Source organism: Xylocopa sonorina, chromosome 11, assembly GCF_050948175.1.
Source record: "Xylocopa sonorina isolate GNS202 chromosome 11, iyXylSono1_principal, whole genome shotgun sequence".
NCBI lineage: Eukaryota > Metazoa > Arthropoda > Insecta > Hymenoptera > Apidae > Xylocopa > Xylocopa sonorina.
Genome location: NC_135203.1, coordinates 4,188,751 through 4,204,221, shown reverse-complemented (window position 1 = coordinate 4,204,221; position 15,471 = coordinate 4,188,751). Strand labels below are relative to the sequence as shown.

The following is a 15,471-nucleotide window of genomic DNA, read 5'->3' as shown; positions in this document are numbered from 1 at the left end:
GGTGTACTTTTTTACTCGACGTTCTTTTCGGTCGCGTTCCAGAGGCGGGGTGGGAAGTTCCTCCACGATTTTCGAGTAGCATCGATAATACCGGAAGCGATTGGGTGTGTAAGTGATAAGATCGATGGTGTCAGCGATTTCGCGGAGGATCCTGACGAGGGGATGGAACGATCTCTGTTTTATTATAATAGAACTACCCTTAGAGATATTCTAGTTCCCTTTTCATTATAAAGATCGAGTGACAGCTAATCTACTGTCATTCATTCTCCTAGGATTTTACAATAGAATTCTATTGTAAATTGTAATGTATACTTTTAAGCTAAATGGAAATGAAAGGATTCGTCTTAGAAAGAAAGACGACCCAAATCGATTGACGCATACCAGCACGAGAGTCCTTACCTCGACAGTTCACCGCAACGATTTATCCCGTTTCTCTAACGTGGAAGTTCGTCGAGGGTCGGACAGAATCGGACGATATTCGACGTTCGTCCCGTCACAGGCAGTTTTTGTTTTTTAATTGAAGTCCGCGCACGCGCCTTCTCGCAGCGGAGCCCCGCGTGAAAGGCGTCGGTGGCCGCCGCGCTACCACCACCACCGAGCGCAGGGTCCGCAAAAAAGTTGGCTTGGAAATTTTTTCAATTAAAAACCGTCGGCGCGTACAGTCCGGGCGAGCTTCAGCGACGGGCAGAAGCCGGGACGCGTCGCGTCGCGTCGCGACGCGGCCCACCGGGGCTGACGGGGGTGGGCGCGACCAGGGTTGCGGAGGGGGAGTTAGTTTTAATTACTGTAGCATCGTTACGCATGGCCCGCTTCAGTAAGGACCGAGCTAGAAAAATCCTGGCGGCAGCTGCAGCTGTCCGCCCTTGTGTCCTCGTCACGTGGCCCCGGATGGAACGTAAGAAGATGATGAACGGTCCAGAATGAAATTAGGTGACGGATGTTTTTCAATCCCGTCGCGTTTTGTGTTTTTTTATCTTGCTTCGGTACGAACAAACGGGTTATCTCCTTCTGCTTTGAAGTAGGTGGAATTCTATTAAGGAATATTCAGTTGGCACGAATCTCTGCGCGCTGGGGTAAAGTTGTCCTTATGATAAGAAAAATTAAGTGGAAATGCGGTTAGCGTCACTTCTTCGCTGCTCCAGCTACGCTCTTTCGTTGCAGCCGACGGTATCGCGAATGAAGAACAGGGAAAATTGAGTTTCCGTTAACTCACTTAGAAAACATTCCTGCTGCTGCAACCGGTTTTGTTTGAAACATCGCGGCCGTTCGCAGCGGCTGCCGTTTCCCCGTCGCCACTTCTTTGATGCTCTTTGAGAATTTACAGGTTACAGGGACTCGTAACAATCGAACGATTAAAAGAGAGTCGAGAGGCTTTTGGCGTTCGAATTTATTCGCGTCGTATAATTCAGGCGTTCGTCGCAACGTGTTTATTGGCACGTCATACACGAAATAGCTGCTACACCGTCGTTTGTAATATTTGATGATATAATATGATATTTGTCGGATGCACACAATTTCATCGTGATGGCAGTCTTATGGAATATCAGGCGTGTATGGATCGTATACATATTAATATACATTTCGTTGGCGCGCGCACACACCGCGTACCTGACTGCAGCATAACGCAGTTGCAGATCGCGCTCGCGACTGGTTTACGATGTAACCAGTTACCAAGAGTTCCTGTGCCCCGCGTTCGCCAGTGTGGCTGTCACTAATCAGTGCAACCGACCATCGAGTAACTCGTATTGTGCATACACGTTTGTCTAATATTCGCTGGCACCGTGAACCACCGGAGTATTCGATTGCTCGTAATTAATTCAATTTTAACGCGTCGCTATTTTCGACGTTAATTGCTTTCCCGTGCGCGGGGTGAACGTGAATTTTTTGCCAAATTCGTTGGTAAAATAAAAGAATCTCGCGGCCACCTTTTCCCAGGAGTTAATGTCGACAAAGGAGAGAAGTAACGATCAACGTTCGAGTTGCGCAACGAGCGCAGCGCAGTTTGTCACGGTTGTTTTCCATTTGCCTATACCCGCGAACAAACTCGAGGAATCGTGGACTCCTTTTTACTCGCGGTGCGCTGTTCCTCTCTTTCTCTCTCTCTATCCCTCTGTTGCCGATCCAATTTTCCTGTCACGCGTTCGTTTCGCCGGCCGCGGCATTTACCCGTCATTAACGTAGTCGAGATAGCGTGGCAGAGAAATCGTGCTGGCGCAAGTCTATCGCGGCTACGTGCTTCTGAAAATGTTTAGGCGACGGACGCGAATAGCGGCGGATGGTGGCGAAGAGAGCGCGAGGATACAGGCACACCGGGTATATTTATAGCGGGTAACGGAGGTCGTCACGTGGGAATAGACGCCCGGCGTCCATTGACACGATAAATGTCGCCGTCAGCCATTAACGACGCTCGTCTTGCCTCATAATCAATGGAAGCTATCCGACCATACCCCACCTCCGTCCTCTTTCTCTCTTTCTGCCTCTCTTCAACCGTCCTCCTCGCTTACCATCCTGCCCACCCTTCCTCCTCCTCCTCCTCCTCCTCCTCTTCACGACCTGTCCTCACAGTTTCCACGGAGTCGAGCTCGACAAATTAATTTTCTCCGTTTTTCTGCCTTCCAATTACCGCGCTGCCATCGGATCACGTTGTCTTCCTTGGAAGGGGTTGCAGACTCCGATCCTGGGGTATTAGCGGATACTGCCGCGCGACATCTCCAGCCCAGGAGGGAAGGCAGGAGGGGCGGGAAAAGAGGACTGTCGCGTCGTCGTTTGCCATTCGGATCCGGTGGAACGTCGCTAAATCTGTTTCACGGGTTAACACGATACTTTTTCGGGGTAATGCGTGGATAACGAGCGACTAGAATGGCCCTGTCGGTGGTCAGACGCGGAAACGTCGCGCCTCGTACAGGCTGTGTATTTATAAGCGGACGGATGGGAGACAGACGTTACTCGCGCTCGCCAAGGATAACAATGAGCATGTGTTTCATATTTCGACGCTGTTCTGAATACTGTTGTTTGCGATGGGCTCGAGAATACTCTATCGAACAAAATAATAGTCGAGATTCGGTAGGGAAGCTAGAAGCGCGCGAATATTATATTCCCTCCATCGATCGGACGTATCAAAGCGATAATGCTCGTGCGCGAGCATCAAACTTCCAACGGATCGTGAAACAAAAAAGGAACCTCGTTCGTTCTCATCGATATACGCGAATCAAGCGTCAAAGGAGAGCTCCTCTCGCCTCCAAAAAAAGAAAGGAAAAGAAAAGAGAGAGAGAGTGAGAGGAAGAGAAAAAAATCAAAGCGGGAGAAGAGCCACTGAGAAATTCAGAATAAAGCGATCCGGGCACGTCGGAACACCCCCTTCGTTCCAGTTGAATCTCAAAGCCGACTGACTCCAGACTAGCGAATCTGGTTCTCCCATCTGCGTACCGTATCCTTTAATCGCGCCAGGTAGTAGACGATGGAAAAACGATCCCCAGGAGCCAGACACCCGCGTCTCAATGGTGAAACAGGTTCCCCCACGTCTGTCCTTCTTCTCCACTTAACCGCTCTTGCGCATCGCCGTGTCTCCCTTCGCCGTGCACGCACGAACGCACACGCGTAACCGCGGACTTTTTTTACCCCCCGTTTGCATCTTGGCCGTCCCGGAGCGCCGTTTTATCACGTCCCCGCGCGGTTGTCAGCACGGTGGGCGGCTGTTACGTCCTGGTTATGGCCAATATTTGTCACGTCTTATCGCCGCCGCGAATCTTAAGAGCGGGGAATTAAACGTGTAATCGCGCGGTTATTATCTTGTTAACGATGGACGTGAGACGAACCCCTCGATGGCGCCTGTAACGCCTGGCCAGATTTCGAACGATCGCCCACCGATCTCGAGGTAGGTACCCGAACGAGGACGTGTTCCGTCGCTCGCGAGACTCGTCCGTGAAACGAATCTGAGAGGGATTATAAAACACGTGGGCGGGGTACAAATTGCTGGTGCGTATAGGCTTTCGAGTGAGTTTTTAGTTGCTCGTAAAATTGAACGCGTGAGCGGCGCTCAAATCTTGTTCGAGTAAGGGGATGAAGCTGTGTTGTTTCTAAGGTTCGAGATGTGTGGTAATCAGCGGAGTTGTGCAATTTCGTTGCGACTGTTTTTGAGAATACAATTTTTATGAGATAGTGAGAAGTGATGTTTGAAACGAGTATTGTTTCTCGATGAGAAATCAATGATCGAACGCGAGAGGGGAAACGGATAACGACATTTTTCATACTCGAGGAGCAGAGCTATGCGTCTGGTATCAAGGACGCATAAGAAATTCAAGCCAACCGTGGAGCATGCACGTGGAAATTAACAACTTAACTTGGTTACCCAAGAAGAGCCCCTGGTACTCCCTTGGAAGCATCGCGTTAGCGCTAGCTCGACCCGGAAATTCGTCGAAGCACGACGATGAAACTTAACCCATTATATCTCCCCGTCCCAACGCCCCGTACCCATACTCCACGCTATCCATACTATCTGCGTCGTTATTTCCCTTACGTTGTAATCTTTCACAAGGGAATCGCTGACTCGACTTATGTGCATGCGATTCCTGGCCCAACTCGAATTACGACTGGCTGTATCTTGTATCTTCGATGCCGGCGCTCTTGCTGGAAAATTCTTTGCGCGAACTTCCACCGCCCAGGCAAGTTTGCGCCATTACGATCAATCCCGGGTCCGTGGTGATGCGTGTCGAAACGAGCACTCGTTCCACGATTAGCATCGGTCATAAAAGTTCCGCTCATTTATCGATTCCTTTGAAGCATTCGTGTCTACGTTCTCCGTTACTGCACTCACATTCCTTGCGTTAGAAATTTCATTATTTTCACGAAGAATTCTCCTATGAATTGTTTCTATCTCGATATGGTATTCTTCTAAGCATTTTGATCGCAATAACAGTGTCATTAATTCAGAGAAATCCAAAGGACGAAGATTTAAGGGATTCGGAGTTAACGCGTCCCTTAAAGTCCCGCGAAGTGTTTAGCGGATGAGAAACAAAGGGGATGAAACCTCAGGCATCTTTGCGATGGCTATGATCGATTTATGGCGAGTGGACATCGTGCTCCGTGGAACGTTCGATTCCACCTGATTTCGCGACGACCGAAGGCGAATTGCGGCGAGGCTCGGCACGTCTGGCACGAGTTTAATTCAGTTGGAGTAAACTATGGTCACCGTTGTCCATTATCCTCTGCGCTTTGTCCCCGTCGCAACGTCGACGTCACCCAGGTGAACTCGGTTTCTCACCGCGGATACAACCCGTGCGATCTTGCGTCCCGTTCCTGATCACTTTGGATCGCTGTTTGATTCGCGCCTTTTGCCCTGGCGAGACTCGCGATATCTGATATCCGTTCGTTGTTGAAATTCATGGCTTAGCTTCGGATATGATCAGTGGCAGGGATTGTTTGGAGATAAATTCCCCTTCGAACACGTATACGTTTCAAGTGTAATATTTTTTGGGTAAATCTAAATCTTTTGGGTTGCAGAGTTTGTTGATATTCCACGTTTAAGTTATTTCGTTCTGAAATCGAGAAAGTTAATTTGTCTAGCGTCACAATTTGCATTTAAACGCGCAGGCAATATCGCGCGAAAAAGGGGATGGCGGGTACGAAAAGGGTCTCGCTGGGAACATTAAAGTCGATTAGCGCGACAATCCTTGGTCGTGTCCACCGTTCCACAAGCAAGTACGTCAATTAAATCAAACGTAATTTCCCCAGAAACAACTAATACCGATACGTAATTACCAAAAACGAGGCGTTTCGTACTCGATTGCGGCGCGGAATTAAATTAAACGCACTGCTGACGAACGAATAATGGAAACGAACACGCCGCGTGATTAAAACGCGCCGTTTACATTCCACCGTAACAGATATAAATCGCTGTAACAGTCGAACCCGTTCAATGCTCTCCATAGGGAACATTATGGAAATTTTCACGTTCACCTCGAACCTTTCTCATCCACAACATTTTTCTCTCAAAAACAAGCTGTCCAACTCGTTGTCACTAGAAAATAAGCCATCGCCAGTTTCAAAGGAGAGTGAAAAGCCGCTTCTCGCGAACCTTCCGTCGCCAGCAGAATCCAACGCGACAAGATCGCGGCGACGAGCGTTATCGCGGTGGAACGGCGGTCATTCCGCGAAATCCCGCGGCAAAGCAATAACGCGCGTAAGAGGGTGGGCTGGTGCGGGACTTGTCGGTCGACGGAGGGCGGCGGCGCGTCGGATTCTGTGCAAAAATCCGCAGTAAGCGGCAATAAAGTGTTACGCGGCCGCATCAACTCGCGACGACTAATTGCCGCGACCGGCAATAATCGGCCGCGGCCTCGGCTGCGCGGCCAGCAATTATTTTTACGACGGCGATGATATTGTCCATTTATTTACCGTGGCCGGCCGCAACGCGGTTTCCGCCGGTTCGCTGCCAATATCGCGTTCACCCGCGGCGATGCTAACGCTCCTATAAATTCCCGCTATTTGCCCGCTCCGTAGATGGCTCCATTCCGCTATGGCGCATCACAAACCTTGCCAGCTATCCGGTGATTCTGCTGGTGTGATTTTTCTTCCCTTTCTCTTTTTCCCCCCCCCCTTTTTTCGTTTAGCACTGGATTTCTTTCGCTGCTTGGGTTTTAACACCTTGCCTCACGACCATCAGTCACGCTAGCAGCGGAGGTTATCCGGTCCAAAATGAAGTAAAGATTTTTTTCTCACGCACGATACAGTTCACTTCTCTCGCTGCGATACGGTGCATTTAGTTTATAATATCGAGAGTATATAAATTCCAGCGTCAGACTAGATCGATGGACACACCGTTCTCTATTGTTGGCTACCCTGTCGTAGTCGTTCGGACACGTAACGATAGAATGGAATTAATGGTACCTACTATCAACTGTATCGTTCTCATTTCGAAAGGTTCCTAGGAGTACGATGCACGGTGTAAGTACTGCAATTAAGTCCGTCAGCACGTGAATTATTTCCGAGCCAGAAGAAATTAGAAGATTACAAGGCGACGCTTATTAACTGGTAAAAAAGAGGAGCACGACACTGGCGGCATCGCGGTACAAGCACCGCAGGTCCAATAGAAGAAACGAACGCGTGATTGCGGTTTTCGTTCCTTTCACGACCGCTCCGTTATTTTCTCCGCCCTTTACCTTCGTCGACCCTCCCCGTCCCGTTCGCGTTCGGTCTGTTTAGCCATTGTAGACTAGCGTTCTTTGTATCTTTCGCATTTTTCTCTCTGTTTCACCATTGTCCCGGTATCTGGCCCGCCTGGTTAGATTTATGGCGCGTTATTATATGCCGCGATTCGTTTTACCGTGTCGCTTTGTTGGCTGGCCGGTTCGGATAAAGAGACGAATATTCCGAGCGATGCATAATTCTCGGCCACGGCATGATTCTGAACAAATTTAATTGGCTGTCGCGCGCTTTCTCGCGTCCGCGTGAATGTTTATACTCGCGAATGTTTTATGGAAACGCGGCCCCGTAAAAGAAGAGAGAGAGAAAAAAGAAACATAAAAACGGGAGTTGTAAAAGTTCGCTCGTGACTCGCGTCTCATCCGGAGAAAAACATGGCCTCGTCGAGGATAATTGCAGGAGATCGGTTTTGAAACGGTTCGGTGAAACGGACGCATCGAGCGTGTTAAAGCTATTAGTTCGTACTGAGAACAACTTTGTCGTCGCTGCTGTTGTTGGAGTTTTTCTGTCAGCGACGGTGTGGAAATTGTCCTCGTATTTTTACGCGTTTCACGCGAAATCATCTTTCTGTTTAAGCGGAGGATACATTAATTTCCTGGAATTAATAATTATTTAATGATTAACTTTCGCGTAGCCATGTATGATGCAGAAATATTTTTAATCGCTATCGTCACTGGTATTACCGGTGGTAATCGATTACAAGGTAATCAATTTGCTGAAATTTCGAAAGCGATTGGCTGGCGAAAAATGATTCGATAACGTTCGTAAAATGTTACGCTTCGTTTTAACTAGCACGTTTTAGCAGGACGATAATGTAACGGGAAGTGAAATGAAATTTCGAGTGCACTATGCAATCCGATTACCAATTAGCACAAAAATTTATGTGCTCCCGTTTATTACGTTATTTATCCCATAATATACTTGCCGTAAAACGTTTCTATTTCAAAGTCAACCCGGACGCGCGGCAAAAATATTCATATAATGAAGTATTCGCATAATGGCCGCCGGGATAATAGAGTTTCCCCTACACTCGATTCAAATTATACGCAGTCAACATTATCAAGCTTTTTGCCGCGCGGCACAACTTCCCAAGTGGTTTCGGGGCCATCGAATTAAAATTTCACGAGAATTAACAAAGTCGTCTCTCCGTGACCGTTCAGCGTTAAACTAAAAAAAAAAAAAAATTTCGAATCATCGTCACTCTGATGGCAATAAAAAAAAAAAGCATAAAAGAGAGAAATATAAAAAAATCATCAGAATTATCACTTACAGATATTGCAAATGGCATTCGCATGAACGTTCGAATAAAAATGTCAAGTATTTCGAGGAGCACCGATGGCCATTAAACTTTTCATAATTAGTGTACACCGTTAATCCGTTCCACGGCGGAGGCCCGTATTTACGGACAAAAACGAGCCCCGTTGAGTAGTTAAAAAGGGGTGACGGTGGTAGTGGTCGACGAGAGGGGGGAGTTTTTTAAAAGCACGGAAGCAACGCGTTTCGGCGGTCGGTCGGAACGTGAACGAGGATCGACGTCGGACTGCAGGCGTGGCGCTGTTTAAACACCGGCCGCCGCTATTTGCATGTAATTACCAGGCTGGCGATTTAACATTAGCAACGCTGCATTTATACAACACTGTGCCCCGTTGCACCGTTCGTTACGCTTCCGTCGCGTTCCGTTGCGTACCATCCCGGCTCGTTCCGCATCCTCCTCGAACAGCTCTGATAATTGTCGCTGCCTGGTCAAAACCGGACGCAGATTTCACGGTTATTCATCGTCTTCGCCGTGTCTCGTTACCAACCCATCCACTGACCGTTTCAAACGCGACTCTTCGCGTTTTTGGGAATCATAGAGAATTTGTGTACGTGATTGAAAGAAACAACGCGTACGATTTTTCGTCGATCGTAAATGTAACGTGCACGAGTGTGCGTTGAGTTTTGGCGTTTCGAAAGTATCGCAGTTTATACGCGGAGAACGAAGAATGGAGGATGTGGATAAAAGTTTCGGGTGTGTACGGAATAAAAATTGTGCTCTCGTATTTTTCGAAGTACGCGCCGGTTTATTTGCTAGGAAATAAGGTCGTTGATAATGGCTTTATTGAGATGGATGGTTTATTGTATTCCCGATATTATATTCCCGGATAATTTTCAGCGATTCCCGCGTGATGAAAAGCTCTTCCGAAGATTCACTACTTTTCGAGCACTTTAGAAAATAGGTCGATTGCTATTCGGGAAAACGTATGAGAGTAATAGAAAGCTTATTTTTAGTAACGACTGGAGTGCAATATCGAAATGCAGGATAGAATATGGCTGTCGTTGCACACTTGGCGAATTACCGCCGGTTACTCTTTTTTCCCTCTTTTTCCGGCTGCATAAACTTGGACCGATATACAATCCTAATTTCCTTTATGAATCGATTCGTTCATCGCTGCGCTCGTGGCGAACGTTCGTTCTTATAAAACTGAATCCCGTCCCGTTGCCGTGGCGAACTTTTTCGAGCACGGCACGCGGCAGAAAAAAGGACGATCGTTCGCTTCAGAAAAATGGTATTCGGTTCCGCGATACCATTCGTATCCACTTCTTTTGATATCAACTTTAATCCAATCCAAAAACCACTCCACTTCAATTACAAACGAGCCAACAATCGTCAAAAGCATTCTCGAAAAAAAGAAGGAAGGGGATGAAAAAATTGATCTTCCTTCAAAATTTATCCTTTATTCCCGGGTCCACTTTCTATATACCAATGTTTGCAATCTCTGGATTGCGATTTCCCATTCGAATGGTTCTTCATAAAATTCCTTCACCCTCTCTCTCTCTCTCTCTTTCTCTTTCTCTCTCTCTCTCTCTTTCTCTCTCTCTCTCTCTCTCTCTCTAATATTCACGGATGCCCGTTTAGAGCGGCGCATCCGATGCAGCGAACCGGATCGAGCATCGTTAGGCAACTTCGTACTATAGTTGGAGCTGGTCGCGATTCCAATGAATTTTCCGGAGCGTGTCGCCAGCTAGAGCCAGCTCGCTCGCTCGCTCGCTCGCGCGGGGAGGTAACGCGCTGTAGAGTGACCGGAGTTTCTCTGACAATTTCGCGGAGCACGGTTGGCTCGCGTGAAACGCGGCCCCGTCGCCATTGGCCAGGCTAATTTAAACCAGTCCCACAATTGGCCGATCCACGGGGTGATCTCCCCATTGACCGGTGCAGCTGTTACGAGGATCTCAATGAGATGAGCGACACGGTCAGGTGTGCGCCGGCTGCGTGGCTTCTCCATTCTGTCGTCCATCTACTTTCTCGAGCCTCCCCCCTTCCTCTTCTTTTGCGTCTACTCATCCATGCGCACCGTGCATTCTGCCGCCATAAGTATTTATAACTCAAGAATGGCGCGTTCGAGAGGAAATCGTTTTCCGCCCGTCCGCGCGATCGTCCAGCCTCGAGGATCGACGCCCCGTCGACGGAATTACCGCATCGAGCGCGCAACGCGCGAATGTTTACGCCGCGTTTTCAGCTGCGCTTGTCCCTCGAACCGTTCGCCACGGGGTTGATCGGATTGCTTGAAAAGATTCGCCGCGCAAGAACGTATGGGATCCGTGAATCAGCTGCGCGGGAATTTACGCTGGCTGAATCGCCGCGAAATTAGACCGGCTCGCCGCGGCGGTAGGGGTAGATTGAAATGTCTAATGGCTCGTTCGGCTGTTAGGAGGCTGGGCTTGCTAATTGGGGTGGCTGTCGGCGAATTCTTCGGACTTGATGGAAAGCGTTGCTTCAGAGTTGGAGACTAATCTCGGGTAACTTGAAATAGTTTCTCGTGCACGTTTACGTGGAAAATTTTAAGTCTCTTTTTACGATCCTGTCGTCGTTTCTTTTAGAAATTTCTGTGATTCGATTGGGATTGATTGGTTATTTCTGTTAAATACTCTACTTTGTTGCTTTTATACTTATATACATTCACTTATTGAACATTCTTCGCTCTTTTGACCAGGTTTCCATTCGTTCCCTGGTTTTTCAGACACTGACATACACGCGTACACATACTCTTATGAATACAGTTTGGATATTCGCAATTACATCTTAAGTTTTCACATATAGCCAGTCGCAACGAAATTATTCAATATATTTTTAGATAAAAGTAATTAGGTATAAGTTAATGACTGATAAATTTCATGGTTTAACGAATAACAATTGTGTTTTTCAAATTGGAGTCTCGACGCGAGCAAAACTTAGTCACGAGTACATTTGAGGTTCTCAATGGAAGTAGAAAAGTTACAATTTCCACTCGAACGTAATAACGTTCGTCGCAGTGAGAGATGCGAACCGATACGTCACAGGTTACTTTTAATACGAGCAACGTTTGTCGCAAACTTGAGGCAAAACACTTTTCTTCTCCGGACGAAAGGGACAGCCTGGCGCCGTTGAGAAATTCTCGAAAGTTTTTGCCCGGCCTAGATTGAAAGCAACCGCGAATAGCAAAGCGCGCAGTAGATTCTGTTTTCCCTCGACCGAGTGATTTTTCCAACGTCTGAGTGCCTGCCGGAATGTACCTGCGTTCCGCAACTTCCTTTGAAAGAAATGCAGCAAATTCGCGGAATTCAGGTGGCCGTGACGAAAAATGCTGGCCGATATATATGAATATAAAGGACGCGCGAAGCACGAGCGTTTGACGCGACGAACGGGTTAACCGCGGTTGTTCTTACAGAAACAAGCCTGCTGATTTCCTACGTCGATTAATATTTCACAATCGAAGCTAACATTCTGTTCACGAAACGAGTGACTTCAACGATTCTCACAGAAGCCTACAGAAGTCCACTGCAATAATTATTTTCAAATTCGCGATCTCTCAGAATTTCCGACTGCGAAACTGGTAATCATTCTTCATTTAATTCGCCATTTTTCTGCCGGTACGACGAAATTGCCGTGGCCAGAAAAAGTTCCGTGGAAAGAAACGAACGTTGGTCGCGCATCATCGCATAACGAGGAACAGACGAGGGTCTCAGTAGCGATGGTAACGCGACAGATTACCAGCGACGGCGATGATGCCGCGGAAGGGTAGAGTTTTTTTTCGCCAGGCGAAAGGAAGAGGGTTGTTCTGGTAACCGTGTAATTTCTGCGGAGGTAATAAAACTCAGGCTCGCGTGGGAATAACATCGGCTAAATTATCCGCAACGAGGTGCAATCCTCTTCGGGGAACCTATAAGAGCGTGCACGGGCACGTTATTTACGTAAATTAAGACGCGGATGCATACGGGGACCGGAGTGGATGTCGGGCCACGTGAAAGAATAAATTGCACACGCCGTCGTGCTGTATGAAAGTGCAACCGCGGCCATCGCGTCCCCGACGTCGACGTGATGGTAATACGAACAGGAGGCAGACCTGATGGGAAATTGCGAGAGAGAGGCTTGTTACTTTGTGACGTGGCTTAAGTGGACATTAGTTTACGTTGATTCCAATGCAAGGAGCGTTAGTTTTTTCGACGCATTAGTTCTGATTCGCACGTGGTCCACGATTTATGGTCTCGTGGAAGATTTGAATTGATACGCGACTCTAGAAAAATGATTAAGGATGCGTTCCTTCTTCCTGTGAAATTTCGCAATATGCAGTAGCTACGAAAAGTATTACTATCGTATATATTTATTTATATTGCCATTTGATTCTCTCAATTTTTTGTGACCACGCAAACGTGGATAGCACTAATTTTATACATTCGTACGAATAACTTTTGGATCTATCGCACCGCTGACCGTAATTTAGAATAGCATAGAAACGATCATCAAAATTGTAACAACCACGGCACCGGAATTATTTCTCGCAGATACAATCGATTTCCTCGCGGCAATTTCAAAACCGTCCAACGGGAAGGCGGAACGGCGGCGGCGGGGGTTGACAAATGTCAGGGAGCGAGCGGAGGGTCGCGAGCGGACGCTGAAAAACGTTTTCCATCGACAGTCCGTAAATCGAATATTACACGGCGACGAGCGTTTCGTTCCCCGTCCGATGATCATTCTTTAATCCCGCGATCGACGTGAAATTATTCAAATCTCGATTTCCGCTTAATTGTCGGGGATTCCGATTCGAGCCGCGTCCATCTACGAATTTTCGAAACAACCCCTCGATTTCAGATATACCTCGCCGGCGAGAGAGACCCAGCCACGTTCGATTGTACCGCGAGTCCTCGCCTAGCCGCCCACGAAAATTAATTTATCGCTGGTTCATTTTCGAGGCGGGAACCTCTCGATAGCCGACGATTATTCTTCCATTCAATGGGTCGAGATCGGAGAACCAGCTGGCATAGAAGCTCGCGGTAATGGTCTTTCAGTGTCGATTTAAAATTCCTTGGAGCACAGTCGCGGATCCTGTTCCATCGTTCCGCAGCGACGCGAAATTTCCGACGCGTCCTTTCCGCGGATACGGCTCAATTTCGTCGAGGCACCGCGATACGGGTTCTCTCCATCGCCACTGCGTCGGTTCAATATTTTCCACGATCGAATTTCCGGGGACGGGGGCACGTGTGCGGAAAGCAGATACGAAATTACGGGAATTTAATTAATTCAAAGTTCGCGGCCAGCCGATCTCGGCGTGCCCCGCCCAATCACCCCCGAGGACCGATTGTTCCCGGATTAACGTCAGGCCACTGTCTTTCGTTAATTGAAATCGGTGGCCCGCCTTTAACCAGCCATCCGCGTGCTCGCCTCGCCCTCGCCTCGGCTCGAATCGAAAGAAGAGGAGCCGGGCGAAAGATCCCGTTAAGAAGGCCCCCGGTAGAAGTGGATCGTGCTGATAAAACCGCCGTTGTACACCGGCGTGCTACTGTTCTACCACGTTCGAGAGCTTCGAGATTGGCCATTGTTGCCCGAGGAAATCCGCAAGTTGACGCGCGAGAGCGCGAGATTGAATGGTGTGCCTGTTACGTTTCCGGATTTTCTGCTAAATGATAATAAATCATTTCGAATTAACCAAGGGTTTTCTGTGTTATCTGCTGCGAATGGTCTTGCGTATTTTGTTGCGACTTAATGGAATTTACGACGCGTTGGTAATGTACAGAATATATTAAATTGCATGAAATTATTTTTAATGGATAATTAAGTCTGACCATATCTATTTCTATATTAGAAATAGTTTTCTATGTTCTTACTAGCTTGTTACTTAAAAGGAGGAATTCAATTAGGAATCGATTTAAGTCTATACTACTAGCGAACCGCAAATAGCGTATTACCTTGTGGAAGAAGAGAGAATTCAACTTTCCCTCGCGATACCCGTAATTGAAAATCCGTTTGCGACACGAGAAGATACATGTCCTAAGGTTACGTAAAACTCTTCGTAAGCGTGTAGAACCAGAGAAAGAGAGAGAGAGAGAGAGGGAGAGACGCATCCAGCAGCTCGTAAATCAAGCGTGTCGCGGAATCTCCTCGCGCTGCTCTTTTTCCCCAGCCGTTGTTGCGTTGCGTTAAACTCTGTTTCCCGCGAAAATTGCGGACGGAAATGAAATAGAATTTATTGTGTCTTGCCGCGGGTAATATCTCAAACGAGACGGGGCTGCGCACAGGTGTAACCGAGCGGGAAGCATTAGCGATGGCGTAATGGAAATATTTAGTTCGCATTAGCGCGGATACTTAGCGGCGCGAGACGGAAACGTAAATCGTGTTTGCTTTATGGATCGAGGACCCGTGAAAAAGTTCGTAAACCGTAGCAGTCGAGCCACGGTTCTTGGCTGGACCGAAGGGAATCGCGTCGAGGACAGGCGGTAACCGGATCTCACCCTACGATGTTTCCGTTTAGAAGCTCCTGGAGAAGCTGCGATCGATTTGCGTGCGCGAACAACGCGCGTTTATTCTTTTACTAGTCACAGAAACAATTTAATAATACGCGTAAACAATTTCGACAATTTACCAGAGAGATCGTTTTCGAGCTGGATATAAATCGAGGCGGATTTGTAGTTTAATAATAGCGTTTACGTAATTTATAAACTGATTCTGGACGTAACCGCGCGTACAGGCGTGACGCGAGAGGCGGTGTTCAATTAGAAGGAAAGGAACGCTGACCAAATTGCGGCGACGCAAGATGTTCCAATTTGGCGTGCTTCCACGTTAAACGGTCAGGGTGCGCGATAAATATCGGCTGGTCAGATATTCATTAGAACGGGGGCATTTAAGTAGCCCCGTCGATATTTAATCCCATTGAGAAGCGACCGCGGACCCGCGTGGTAAATCTACTCTTAACGTGCAACTTTTAATATTTCACCTGCTATCCCACCCTGGTGGCCATTTAAATGAGATTTACGAACCCT

The 15,471-nt window shown here is 47.7% G+C and overlaps 1 protein-coding gene across 4 annotated transcripts in view; it reads left to right on the top strand.

Moving 5' to 3' along the window:
• Rbp6 (RNA-binding protein 6) overlaps window positions 1-15,471 on the top strand; it is a 720,663-nt gene that overhangs the window by 235,052 nt on the left and 470,140 nt on the right. The window lies entirely within an intron of this gene.